This window comes from Ambystoma mexicanum, chromosome 6q (assembly GCF_040938575.1).
Source record: "Ambystoma mexicanum isolate Mex_15411 chromosome 6q, UKY_AmexF1_1, whole genome shotgun sequence".
Taxonomy (NCBI): domain Eukaryota; kingdom Metazoa; phylum Chordata; class Amphibia; order Caudata; family Ambystomatidae; genus Ambystoma; species Ambystoma mexicanum.
The window spans coordinates 1,059,716,900-1,059,730,359 of NC_090937.1; the positions used below are offsets into that span (position 1 = coordinate 1,059,716,900).

A 13,460-nucleotide genomic window follows, 5' to 3' on the forward strand; every position below is an offset into this window, starting at 1 on the left:
ACTGTGTAATTTTTTAAGCACAATATCTTAAAAGATTTAATTGCATACAAGATGAGGAAGAGGAGGATAACGATGTCACCCCCTCTGGTCCTCTACCTGCTCAACAGGTCCCACATTAAGTCCTGATTTTATCTTGCTAGAAAAATGAGACTTGAACTAGAATTCAAAAGAATTAGTGCCCGAACTGAACAGAGACATCAAGAACTAAGGCTCCAAGAAATGGAGCTCAACCATGAGCTTGAGATGAAGAAATTGTCTTTGGAAAATGCTTCTCTCCCCGAATCCTCTAGATATTCCAGTCCAAAAAGACCCCGGATGCCTAAAGAGATTGTGGGTGTATATGAACCTAAGTTGGATGCAATAGATTGGCCTGCTATGTTTGAATACAATCATGGGCTCCAGGATATCACAGGGAATCAGTTGATCCCCTGGTTATTCTCTAGGCTCCCCCCTGTTGCATCTGATGTGGTAATGGAGTTGGGGGAGTTGGATAGGAAGGATTATGAATGTGTAAAGCTAGCTTTGATAGCTAGATTTGGGAAGACTCCTTCCCAGTACCCTAAGAGGTTTAGGACCCTCAAAAAGCATGATAGTACCCCTTGGGCTACTTGGGTGAATGAGTGTTTGAAGAACCTAGAGGGATGGATTAAGGGTTATAGAGTTAACACTTATGAAGGAATGAGAAATCTTGTAATGATGGAGTCTATCTATGATGCCTGCTCTCCTGAGCTCAGACAGCACTTGGCTGATTCAAAAGAACTGGATTCTAAGAAACTAGCTAAGGCTGCTGACTTGTGGTTTGCCAACAGGGCTACTCACAAGGATTCAGGGGTAACTCAGAAAAAGGATGAGGGAAAGCAGCCTAAGAAAAACACCAAAGATAATTCAAATAATTCCAATTCCAAAGAGGGCCCCAAACAAAATTCTAAGGGTAAGCCACACGGGAAACCTAATCAGGCTAGTGCACCTTTGCTGGATTTGAAGGGTTTGTTTTTTTCTCCTGCTAAGAGTGAGACTCTTTTTCCCACTCTTAGGCATTTTTGCTATGCGTGTTCTTGGCTATTTTTTGTGTTTAATGCCTATGGAGTTTCTCTCCCCTCCATAGGAACCATCGTTATGCACATGTGTTACACAGCACCATCCATGCAGTGACACAGATGTGCCGTAGTGACCCCCAAACATAGACTCCATACCCTGGGACTGACTACTGTCTCCCAGGGCATGTAAAGACCCAATTGACTTTACTAGTCAATTTCTATGAACTAAACCAGTTCAACCCATCTTATTATGGAGGTACTGGAAAGGGTTTATAGTTTTTCCCTTATGTTCATTTCCCAGACGGTACCGTACAGTCCCTCTCTCAAAAGTGTCTTGCTGGTGGCAGTGGTTACTACCAGAAATATTCAACCGCAAATATTTTCCTATGGGACTTTCCCATTGTTCGAGGCTACCACTTTCTCTGACAGCCTCTAACATACCTCCAGTGTATTTTAATATTAACTTTACTCCGGTAGGTTTTTATTGCCAGAACTTTAATGTAACTTCTTTCTTGTGTCTTTTTCTAAACTCCTAACCCAGGTTGGGGATCCTTTGTTCGTCCGTTTGGCGGGCTTCTGCCGAGAAGCCCTCCTTTTGGCGCCACTGAGTCTGGGGTGGCTCCATTGTGTGGGAATGGGGATTAGGACTCCTGGAAAGGGTTGCCTCAGCAACCCATGTCGCACTCTATCCTGATAGGATGGAGGGTCTCCCGCCAAGATGACCACTCCACTGTGTGAGTGACAGCTAGGCTGTATGAATGGGGATCGTTTTGCATAAAAGCAGGGTCCTGAGGACTGGAAGAGCAAAACGTTGCCACTGGAACTAAGAAGCCGAAGAGGAAAGAAGCCAAAGACATCTGCAACGACTGAAACACCGGTGAAGCCCTGCTGCAGCGTCTCACCACTTTTCTCCACACAACGAGAGAAGATCTTCACCTGCAAGAGCCTTCTTCCCTTGAGATTGTGGGGCCAACCAGTTTGCCAATCGCCTTCCCGGACCTGCCTTGGTCGAATCTCCTGTACCTTGTACTCGGAGGCTGGATAGCCAGGCACCAGTCCACCCGGACTGCAATTCAAAGGAGCGTACCTTTAATTCATCGGGCAGCACCGCGGCTGGTTTCATCCCTGGGTAGTACAGTGACTCAAACCTTCCTCCACGATGAGAGCCTCTCTTCTTCTGCTGGATCACCCAAACTGCAGGAACTACCAGGAACAACCGCCACGGCAGGAGCCACTTCTTCATTTTAAAGGTACATTGTTCCACCAGGCCGCCCTTTCTTCGCGGTAGCACTAAAGGCGTTTTAAATCCTTTACCTACCTGTTGGGTTGGCCGCCCCTCTCTCTTAACATTGTCTTTCAACTTCTGCATCCACCTTTTCAAAATCGTTAACCAAAGACTTGACTGCAGCTACAAGAACATTTTGCTCCTGGGCCCTTGCCCTGTACCACTGACTCTGGCACAGGCCTACTGACTCTGGCTACATTTGTTAGACCTGCCTTCTTTAGATTGATTCTCAACTAGAACTGTGTTGATGCACCTACTTCTGATAACTACCCTTTTCTTCCCCTTTCTAAACCTCGTGAAATGCCATTTTGCTCAGTTTTCATTTACGTATTGTCTATACTGATGCACTGTCTTGCTTAAGCTGGTTCACAAACTTATGGGAAGTGTTGCTAGGGTGTGTGAGAAGCTATTTCTATATAACTTGTACTTTCCCTCCCTTGTGAGAAATTGATAGAGCTTTCCTTGTGTGTAGTTTTCACTGTGCCGTTTTGCTCAGTTTTCACTCGGGTTCACTTGGTCTACAATTTAGCTAGGGAGTGTGTATATTTTTCCTCTGACTTATTTAACTTGCTTTAAGAACTGTGATAGATAAGTTTATCTAGAAGTGTATAAAATAAATAAATATCTACTTTTTAATACAAAGCTTTGGTCAGTGTTTCCTTGTGCCATAGTACTGTAGGCGTATTGTGTAAACCCTGAATACTGCTCATCTCCCTCTTGAGATAAGTCTGACTGCTCAGCCACAGCTACCAACTAAATCTTAATGGTACAGACTGATACCAAAGGGGATTTATTGCTCTCACCTGTAGTCCTAATCTTGTGTAGTGCTCCCTAAGGGAACTGCACAGGATTTTGCCTAACACTAAGTTTACCATAACTGGTGAATTTCAGGGGTTTTTCGGTTTTACTTGGAACCATAACGTCCCTTTAACAAAGTTTTTTTTTACTGATATATAGCAACAGCTGGAGTGGCTCTAGCAAATTTACACCTGACTATGCTACACTCACCCTCAGAGAGACAGACACATTGAGTGAGGTAAACTGAATCAACGAGACTCTGAGAAAAAGAAGGCATAGAGATAGCATATGAGAGATTACAGAGATTGTGTGTGTGGGTACGTATGTGTGTGTGTGTGTGTGTTTGTGTGTGAAAGAGAGAGCTAGAGAGAGAGTGATGTTGAGATGGGCATATAATATGCTGGATTCAGATCGTATGCATCTGTATGCTTAATTATTTTTTTAATTTCCTGTCCACTGTTACAGAGGTAGAGCCCCTGGTCCATTTTCCTTTGAGATAACTAAGTTTGCACTGACCTAAAATTTCCTAGAAATCACCCACAAATAGTAATTTAGTTAAGACCAGAATTCGGAATAGGTAATAGAGCTAATATACATTTTTTGTGATTCACTCCTTTGCATATAATAGATCAGTGATGTCATCAATGACATCTGTGATGTCATCTTTGATGTCCTGGGTGTTAGTCTTAGCAGTGCACAGTGGCGGTTGCTTAGTTTACCATAACTGGTGAATTTCTGAGGCTGTTTGGTTTTACTTGTAACCATAACGTCCCTTTAGCAAAGTTTTTTCAGTGAATTTGATCGGTTTTTATTAGTGCAACTTAACGATAACGTCCCTTTAACAAAGTTTCTTTCTGTGAATTAATGTGTTTTTTACCAGTGCATGTTATTTTCCTACAACTTACTTATATCATACCTACCCCAATATAGCAACATCGTTGTCCAATGTACAAAGTTTCACCTTAAAACTCTGCCATTTCCCACCTTCTAGCATCATTTTTAACACTTCTGTACACTTTTTCCAACTTTTTCCACTTTTTTGCGTCCGTCGACATCCGCGAATGTCTGACATCTTCGCAGACCTTCCGGATAGTGCACATGTCCATGCGAACGCGTGCGGCATTATGATGTGTCTGCGAACGCGTCCCCACTTCGCGATCAGTATCCTTGCTTCGAGGACAGTTCAGAACTGCATTTTCTACTGATCGATGATCAATCTTAAAATGTACCCTTGCACAGCTCCTACACCTATTCTTACTCTTTATCCATTAACAATCTAGTACAAAGCACATACTTGGAAGAATATTAGCAAAACTGCTATTTATCTTAAAAATTGGATCAGCTATTTCCATCCCTCCTCCCCAAGAGCCACCAACACCACCACCAGCTGGAGGACATACAAGACATAAAGGCACTTCTAAAGACAGTAGAGGACCAAGAAGATGAGGTAGAAGAAGTGCCTACCTCTAGCACCCAGAGAGAATCATCGGTCGGGCAGTTCTTTAACCAATGTTGGAAATGCACCAAAGTCTAAAGCTGCCAAAGTGAAATGCACTGAGTCAACTTTTTAATCAGTTGCAGACTATCTGTACAGTACTCCTACGAACATCACAGGGCTGTACCTGAACATTCGCATTGTTTGCGGACTTCGGGAATGAAAAACACCTTTTTTTTGGCTTCTTACTACCATATCCCATCCTTGTCAACCCCCCTCCTCCCCAGAGATTCTTTGATGAGTTTGGCAAGTGAAATGTAGTGATTTTTAATAGGTTTTTATCGCTACATTAACGGACATCAGCGGGTGTCCTCGAATCCAACATGGCGGGCGTTTCCAAAAATCTGGTGCACTTCACACTTTTCACCATCCAATCAGTGGGCGCATCCGATGTTCGCAGACATCACTTCGGCCTCTGGGCCAATTGGAGGCCCGTCCGTGGACCGAACAGGGAAGTGAGTCAGCGGACTGAACCCAGATATCACTAATTATTTATTACCTACTTTTGGGTTGTTTTAAAAAAAGACTACTGGACAGATTTACACCAAATTTACAAAAGCTCTTTTTCGGGACCAAGCCACTTTCGGGACCAAGCCACTCCTGCAGCAAATTTGGTGAAAATATATCCAGCGGTTTGAGATGTAGACGCGAGCAACATTCTTTTTCCATTGCGCCTAAAAAAACATTTATTTGGGACTGCCCCTTCAACTTTGCCACCCCTTGATGAAACCTCACAAAACTTCCCAGAAAAATTCTGACGGGACCATATACTTTTTTTGCAAAGTTTGGGAAGGATTCATCTTGGGGGACAAAGTTATAAGACACCGAAAATGTGCTCTTCCTATGGGTTGAGCAACTTAACCATAACTTCCAAAAATTGTGGAAATACCAGTGAATAAACATATGTTAATTACTAACTAAACGTTGTGTTCTGCTACAATCCAGGTTTTATTTCTAGCTTCCGTATCTAGCTAAGGATAAATATGCACACACGTTCCCTATAATTCTCTTATGACGATGGCAAGTTAATGGGAAAGCAGTAAACATTTTGGGACTTTTGCTGAAAGAAAATAGCAGTAAAGCAGATGGAGTATATTTTCTAAGGAATCATTTTACTCCCAAAGAAGGACAGCTTTGGCTTTTACCTATCAAGGATAACTTCCCCATTCATAGACATACCAATATTGAGCAGCTCACCCACACACATATTGAGATAAATTGAAATGTATATGGTTATATGCCTATGCTAAATAAAAGCCCATGTACACACACTATCACAATACAACACTGCATAGCTGGCTGCCATATCACTTTCAATGGGACCCAGTTTACAAGAATATATGGGATCCTCCTATTTGAACCTCTGATTTGTCACCCACCAGCCTAAAATTCCCCAAAATATATAGTGAAAAGGCAGCATAAGCACTGCCATGTATCACGTCAATAAGATAGTACAGTATTGGTATGGATCTTGCTTTAAATTGATAGCTATGCTTAGCTAGCTAAGCCCAGCCCCTCACACGGGCAAATGCAGATACGGATTTGCTCTGTAAGTGTCAGCATTCACCTCACAGCCCAGTATGACCAAATGAAACAAGGTAGTGTCATACTCTTGGGCAATGATGTGATCTACTATAATAATGGTGCTGTTTATGATGCCTAAAGGTCTGCGAGAAGGTTGGACTTGTTAAATGTGTCTAAAGTTATTACACAAGATAATAAAACAGGAAACATCGAGAAGGACAGCCAGAAATGCAGCTAGAGCTTGACTGTTCACAGTGGAGATATCTATCCGGAGGGTAATCGTAAAAGCCAGCATGTGAAAGACCACTCGTTATCTCTATCTTGATTAGTCCCAGACTCACAAAGGTGGTTTGGTGTCTTCCCTTGCCAGACCAGGTAATTCTCAAAATATTTCTCCTTCATAGGATCCCAGACCCGCTGGACTTTAGACCTTAGCTTCTGATATGGGTGAGGGTTGCAGACTCTTTGGTTCACTCCCCTGCTAAGTGGATTCACTTTCCGGTACAGACCCTCTTCTTCCACTTCTTAGATGCACTCATGGGTTTCGCTAAACCTCCAACAACTTATGGTAAACCCACGTACCTGTTTGCTTCTTCCTGAATGCTACTGGCATTTCCCCAGTCTCTGTGTTGCTTGCTGAAGCTCTGGCAGTTTCCTGGAGAGCGGTGGGGTCTGCAGTACTTTGGGCGGCATTTCTGTTCTCACGGCTGTGCATCCTGACTTGCAAATAGGTCACTGGAGCCCGGGTAGCCTTGAGGTAAGTACCAGCAACAACCCACTTGGTCCTTCCAGCTTGGAGCTTTGTGATGCTTTGCTCTATCTCATTCTATGGCTTCCTATTTGACTTTCCTCTGTCTGTAAGGTACGGGCAACCTACTGTGCCTCACTGGAGAACCATTCTCCAGTGGATCATTCTTGGGAGGCTCGTCTCCCTCAAGCTCATCTTTCAGCTGTTCGACAGTTCTTTTTGTATTTCCATCTTGGCCAGCTGCCTCAATTCCAACAATTGACATCTCGATATAAACTAGACTGCCCGCTTTGTTTCCTTGGACTGATCTTCTTCGTACTAGTACTAGGTTTCGCTGCTGAAGCGAAATACTTAGGATATTTTAGATTTGTCAAGTGTATCAAGATAGTAAACCTGGCAACATAGTATATCAGTTCTCCTCATAAGGGGATGCATTTGAGATTGGAGAAGGGTTGGGTTAATCAAGGCTGAGGAATACTGGGCTCCCTGTGAATAATCGTCTCTTATTCCATAGGTGGATTCACTCCTCATGTGATCCTCCCTCGGTGCTCAACTCCTAGGGGGAATATTGTACTGTGGAAACACTGCCCTTGGCCCCATGGGAAAGGTTTCCCCAATGTATGAAGGGACACCATCCTCAGATCGTCACAGTATCTCTCTAGCAGGACCACTCCTCGGCAGGTGTTGTCCTGTGAAACAGGATTCAAAGGACAGACCCAACACAAAAGGACAAGACTCACACCATGGTGCTGCATACCAAAGATCCTTTCATGATATGGGTCTGAGGAAGAGGTGGGGTTAGAGTAGACCGATTGAGCTCCACACAGCTGTGAAAAGTTTCCACCATCTTGTTTCTCTCTGTACATTTCTTTCCTTCCTGTGCCATCCACTTCCTTTAACACAAAGTACTTTTGGTACTATCCAAGACGGCATGAAGCCCTTCAGGCCATCTTCCACTGCTTTATTGGATTCACTTTTGGACCAGCTAGGACATAAGGTAAAATGGGTTTGGACCCCTTTGGGAGAATTGACATTTCCAAAACCCGCAACCATTTGGGTGAAGGGGGAATCCAAGGCAGAGGCAAGCTCTGCTCCCTCCCCACTGCAGGGGTCATTCTTGCTATGGACCAAGAGCTGCCTTTTTGCTCCCTAAATTGGGTGCCCCTAGAGTGGGTTTCACAGCATCCTGGACAGTCAGGATCCCTGTTTTCACCATTGAGCATCTTTCAGCAATGATCAAGCCACCTTCAATGTCACCAAGCCAGTTGGGTCCAGCAGTGCTGCATTTGACCCTCGCTCAACTTTCAACCACTGTACTTTCATAATCAAACCAGATTGATGTTGTAGCACTCTAGCAGAGTCTCATCACCTGAACCAGCTCTACTCATTGGGCTTCATTATGACCCCGGCGGTAGCTGTGCCAGTAAAAATGGCACAGCTGCCCACTGAGTCATTTTTTTTCTTGCGCTCGGCAATGGGACTTACCGAGGCATTACAGCCCTGGTGGTCCCGGTAATTCCCCATTGCCGGGCGCCAGAAAAACGTACTCCCCATTCCCATTGAGTCCCATGGGACTCCATGGGAATGGGGAGGATGGTAGCACTGGCACCATTACAGCTCCTCCATTGCGGGACCTCGATTGATTCAGGTACAAATGGTGCCTCTTCCACATAGGGCCATCGCTACCTCCATACAGGGGCCCAACCCACACAGGGCCCACAGCACACCACTTTCGATCGGCCTGCCAGCTGATTCTCGTTTCCTCTTCCTTTTTCTTTTTCTTTTTAGTTTAGTGGGTTACTTCGCATCCACAATCGAGGTGCATGCAGCCGCTTCTTTTGTCTGCAAATTGCAGTTGACAGCACGTAGCTGCCCTTCACTGCCAGCTTCCCAGCACTGGCCCACAGCGTTTTTACTCGCTTCCAGTACGCCTCAATACTTACCGACTTAGAAGAACAGGTAATTTGTAGCTTAACATCTGGGGACTGGATCATTTTGGTGGTCAATCTGCACATACAGAATTATTATTTTTTCATCCATATTTGGCACTCATCCAGGCTGTGCACTGAAAAAAACATTTGCATGTTCCTATCTCTCCCTTAGGAACAGTACAGCGTTTGCTCCCCAGACTCTGTCCCAAGGCCATTTTTCACTGTTCAGCACCAGTGGAAGTTGAACCTCACCTTCAACTTTAATTCATTCAGGTCAGTCTCTGGCTAGCACAAGCCACAAGTTTGAGTATTCTTTTTAACTCTCTCTAACAGCCGGGGGGCGTATCAATTTTAATTAAATTGTCTTTGTTTTTATGACATGCAAATATCTTGTTGTTTTTTTGTAACAACACCATAGTGTTTTAACTGCACTAAATCCATCCTCACTTGATTCCTCCTTGTAGGGAGACTGGGTTTTCACCCTTGAAGAAGGTGTTTTTTCGCCGAAACGTCACGGGACCACACACCATCTGGCTCAGATATGCCTGTCCCCACACACCATCTGATCAATATCTAGACGTAGGCCAAAGACTTGGTTACCTCCCTCAAGAACCTAACACACCTTGGAAACAACTACCAGGATGTTCTTTGTAAAAACCTAATTCTGGTTTACTATTCACAGTTGCACGGTTTATGTGATCATAATTGCTGAAACAATTGCCCTGCTCTTATGTTCATGCACTAGCAATTCTAGGACCATGTACAAATAACTTGATAATTGTGTCTTAAATATGCTTTTTGTTTTGTTCGATTTTCAATATGTTTGCCAACCTGAAGGCAAGTGTTGTTCATAAAAATCACTAAATATTAAGGGAAACTGAACCCCTATTCCTTCTTTTGCTTTGACCTTAGTCAAATAAATAAGCTAAAAGTCAACCTTGAGATTCCTTTTGTATTTATACCTCGGCTAATCATGAGTATACAGTGTTTCTGATATTCAGCATGTCGAATGAGATAATCTTTGCAGAAAACTAAAATGCAAATTGAAGTAAATATATGTGGCAGGACGCCACCATTTTGTTTCAAAAGTGCTACTGTCAAGGTCTGCGAGCAGGTGCCGTGCCGCCCACCAGATCAGACCTGGCGGGCTGTAAGCCACCCGCTCGCAGAACTCTGATTAGGCCGGTCCAGCAACAATGGTGTTTTTACCGGACCGGCATACTCATAATGAGGCCCATTGTCTTGAAACCTGCTAGATTGTTGAATCGATCCTGATGATCCCTTCAACATGCACTGCCTAACGCTTCTTCAGAACTTTAGAGAGCACACACTCGTACCAGTTTGCTGCCCGTAACTAACACAATTTCATGACTTCAACACTGATTCTACCCACAAACACAACCTCTTAAAGCCTGGCATGATGCTGTTGACCACCAAACATTGGATTAAGGTACTTTGAATTTACAATTTAACCGTGGTCCACCTTTCACAGAAAGACATATCCTTTTAATTTCTTTTTGGATGCTGATTGCCTTATCATCCCTGTTTCATCAATCAGAGTGCTGCATCTTTCTATCTTCTGTTTTTCTCTGCCTTATTAAAGAGCCTGCATTAGCGGCCCTGACGATATGGTTAAGTTGCTCAACTCATAAAAAGAGCACTTTTTTGGCAGCTTATAACTACCCCCTCTCCAGAAGAATCCTCACCAAACTTTGCAAAAAAAGTACATGGTCCCCTCAGAAGGATTTTCTGAAGTTTGGTGAAGTTTTGTCCTGGGGGACAAGGTTATAGGGGTATGGTTGCAGAATGTGTGAAAATCCTCATAGACGCAATGGAAACCGCTGGACGGATTTTTACCAAATGTGCGCTAGGAGCAGCAACCTGGTCCTGAAAGCGTGCTTTTGTAAATTTGGTGTAACTCCATCCTGTAGTTTTCCTTAAAATGGCCAAAAAGTTGGTAAAAAGTCTCTGGGTCTGGTGTGATGTTTGCAGACATCCTAGGTGCCCGCTGATTGGATAGTGAAAAACATTAGCTGCATCATATTTTTAGAAACAGTCGCCATGTTGGATCCGTGGACAGCTGTCCTCAGATAGCACAGTGAGGAAACAGTGTAGAAAAGTGTGTCTGCAAAGGGAGTGAGAGTAGAATAAAGTTGACGAGCTGTTTTATAGGTAAAAAAAAGGGGGTTACAGGAGTCTGCAGACATCGCTGCTGACCACGAACAGTGCAGTGAGAAGAAAAACTGGAAAAGACATTTGGAGTTATTTGGTGGCTAAAGGAGGGTCTGGAAAGGGTGGGGGAGTGGAATAAAGTTGATATGGAGCTGTTCTCATGGGTCCACAGTCACATTTTTTACTGTCCGCGGACAACTTTGGATTGCAGGGGGTTTAGGGTGAGACTTGTTATTTGAAGGTGTATTGTACATACTTGTCATATCGTTTAATGTTATTGTGGTGGTTCTGGACACTGATATGAAATGATAGGTTATTTATAACGTGATTAATACCAAGAGGTTTGAACCTGTGTTGCTCCGTGTCATCTTGCTTCCAAGGCAAGCACGATGCCCGTGAGCTATCCTCCTGAGACACTGGATACACATAGTATAGTAACATGTGTATAGTAATTATAGGTACTGTACAGGTGTATACAATATTTGCAATATAGTGGAATGATATAATTGAAGTGTATATGGTATTTATGATTGTAGTACAATTGAGGATTGTGCTTCTGAAATATGTATTTGTTTCTTTGTGAAGATAACAAATAGGATGATACTTGGTATGGTTACTTAGTTGAATAAAGTAATAAAGCTGGAATGTCTTGTTCTTTTTCTGTGAAAAAAACCACTGTGTAATTTTTTAAGCACAATATCTTAAAAGATTTAATTGCATACAATTTTACATATACATTTACTTGTTTACCCTCATAAACAGTACATTCTATGAACTATGTTTGGTACAACATTAGTGTGTCCTACACTGTTGTTGTATTGACATAATAATTGGGTTATTATTATTATTATTATTATTATTATTATTATTATTATTATTATTATTATTATTATTATTATATTGGGAAAATAAATCCATAGAGGATTAAAAAAAAACACTATTATAATGATGGTAGTATACGTGTGATAGTATGTTTATTTGAAATGTGTTGTAATTAAGAGAATGTTAAAGTACTTAGACACCTGTTGGTGTATTCTAAGCATATTTGATTTTACAAGATGTTTTACAGTAAGTATAAATGTGATGGTGTATCTGAAGTGTATTGCAATGAAGGGTATCCATAGAGGATTAAAAAGAGCTATAATAAGTATGTGCATATAAGTGTGATAGTGTGTTTGTTTGAAGTGTGTTGTAATTAAAGGAATGTTTAAGTTGTACTTAAAGGAAAGTTTAAAGTACGTAGGCACCTGTTGGTGTATTCTAAGTATATTTGACTTTACACGATGTTATGCAGTAAGAATAACTGTGATGGTATACCTGAAATGTATTGCAATGAAGGGTATCCATAGAGAATTAAAACATAAAAAAACGATTATAATTATGTGACTATAAGTGTGACAGTGTGTTCGCTTGAAGTATGTTGTATTTAAGGGAATGTTAGATACTTGTTGGTGTATTCTAAGTATACTGGACTTTACAAGACGTTTTGCAGTAAGAATAACTGTAATGGTATATTTGAAGTGTATTGCAATAAAGGGTATTTTAGATGTAGTTAGATACCAGTTGGCATATTCTAACTTATTGGACTATAGTTTAGTGAGTACATTTGGGGTGAAGGAATATTAAATATGCATTTGTTAGATTTGGTGGTAACGTTGGCATATTATAATTATGTTAAGATTTTACGAGAGTATTGCAGAAACAAGAACTGTGATAGCATATTTGAAGTGTATTGCAATGTCATTTTTTTTAAAAAAAAGTAGTTAGATACATATTGGGGTATTCTGACTATCTAGGCTTTTAAAAGTACTATTGTAGTATTATGGATGTAGTTAGATACTCTTTGGCGTATTCTAACTGTTTATTGTGCTAGAGTTTAGTGACTACATTTGGGTTGAAGGAATATTCTGTAGCCATTTGTTAGATTTGGGGTAACAGAGTTGTGGTAACATTCAAAGCAACCTCTTTTATGACCACTGTTGTGAAGATTTTCTTGCCAAGAGATACATGGCCGTGTGTGAACTCTGTAAGCTTAGAGTTGTTTTGGTACAATCTGCATTTTACCTTAGAAGCATTGGTATCACATATTGGCTATGTGATTATATTTGTGTGTTGGAACGGTTGTTTGAATTTCAAAAAGGGCATACTCTGCTATGATTTGCAATCTGCAGAAGCTTCTGAAATGGAATGGATTCAGAATTTGGTATGGATATATACTGTTAAGATGGATTTCTAAACTCTAACCTGGCGGGCAGAAGTTTAGGAGGCCGCCCTTGGTTCAGTGAAACAGGGAAACCTTCTGGACAAGCCAGACCAATTTAGGCCACTTGGCAGGTGGTCAAGACTAAATCTCAGAAGGGGTGAGAGGGATTGGAAGCCCACAATGAGCACACGCAGCAACGAACCACAAATTACTCTTACATATGTGTATATGAAAAAATATCTATACATTTATTGTCGTGTGCACCAA

The 13,460-nt window shown here is 42.0% G+C and overlaps 1 protein-coding gene across 3 annotated transcripts in view; it reads left to right on the forward strand.

Annotated features, from left to right (window-relative positions):
* Positions 1–13,460, forward strand: part of SGCZ (sarcoglycan zeta) — a 6,780,780-nt gene that overhangs the window by 1,870,844 nt on the left and 4,896,476 nt on the right. The gene's annotated exons all lie outside the window — the stretch shown is intronic.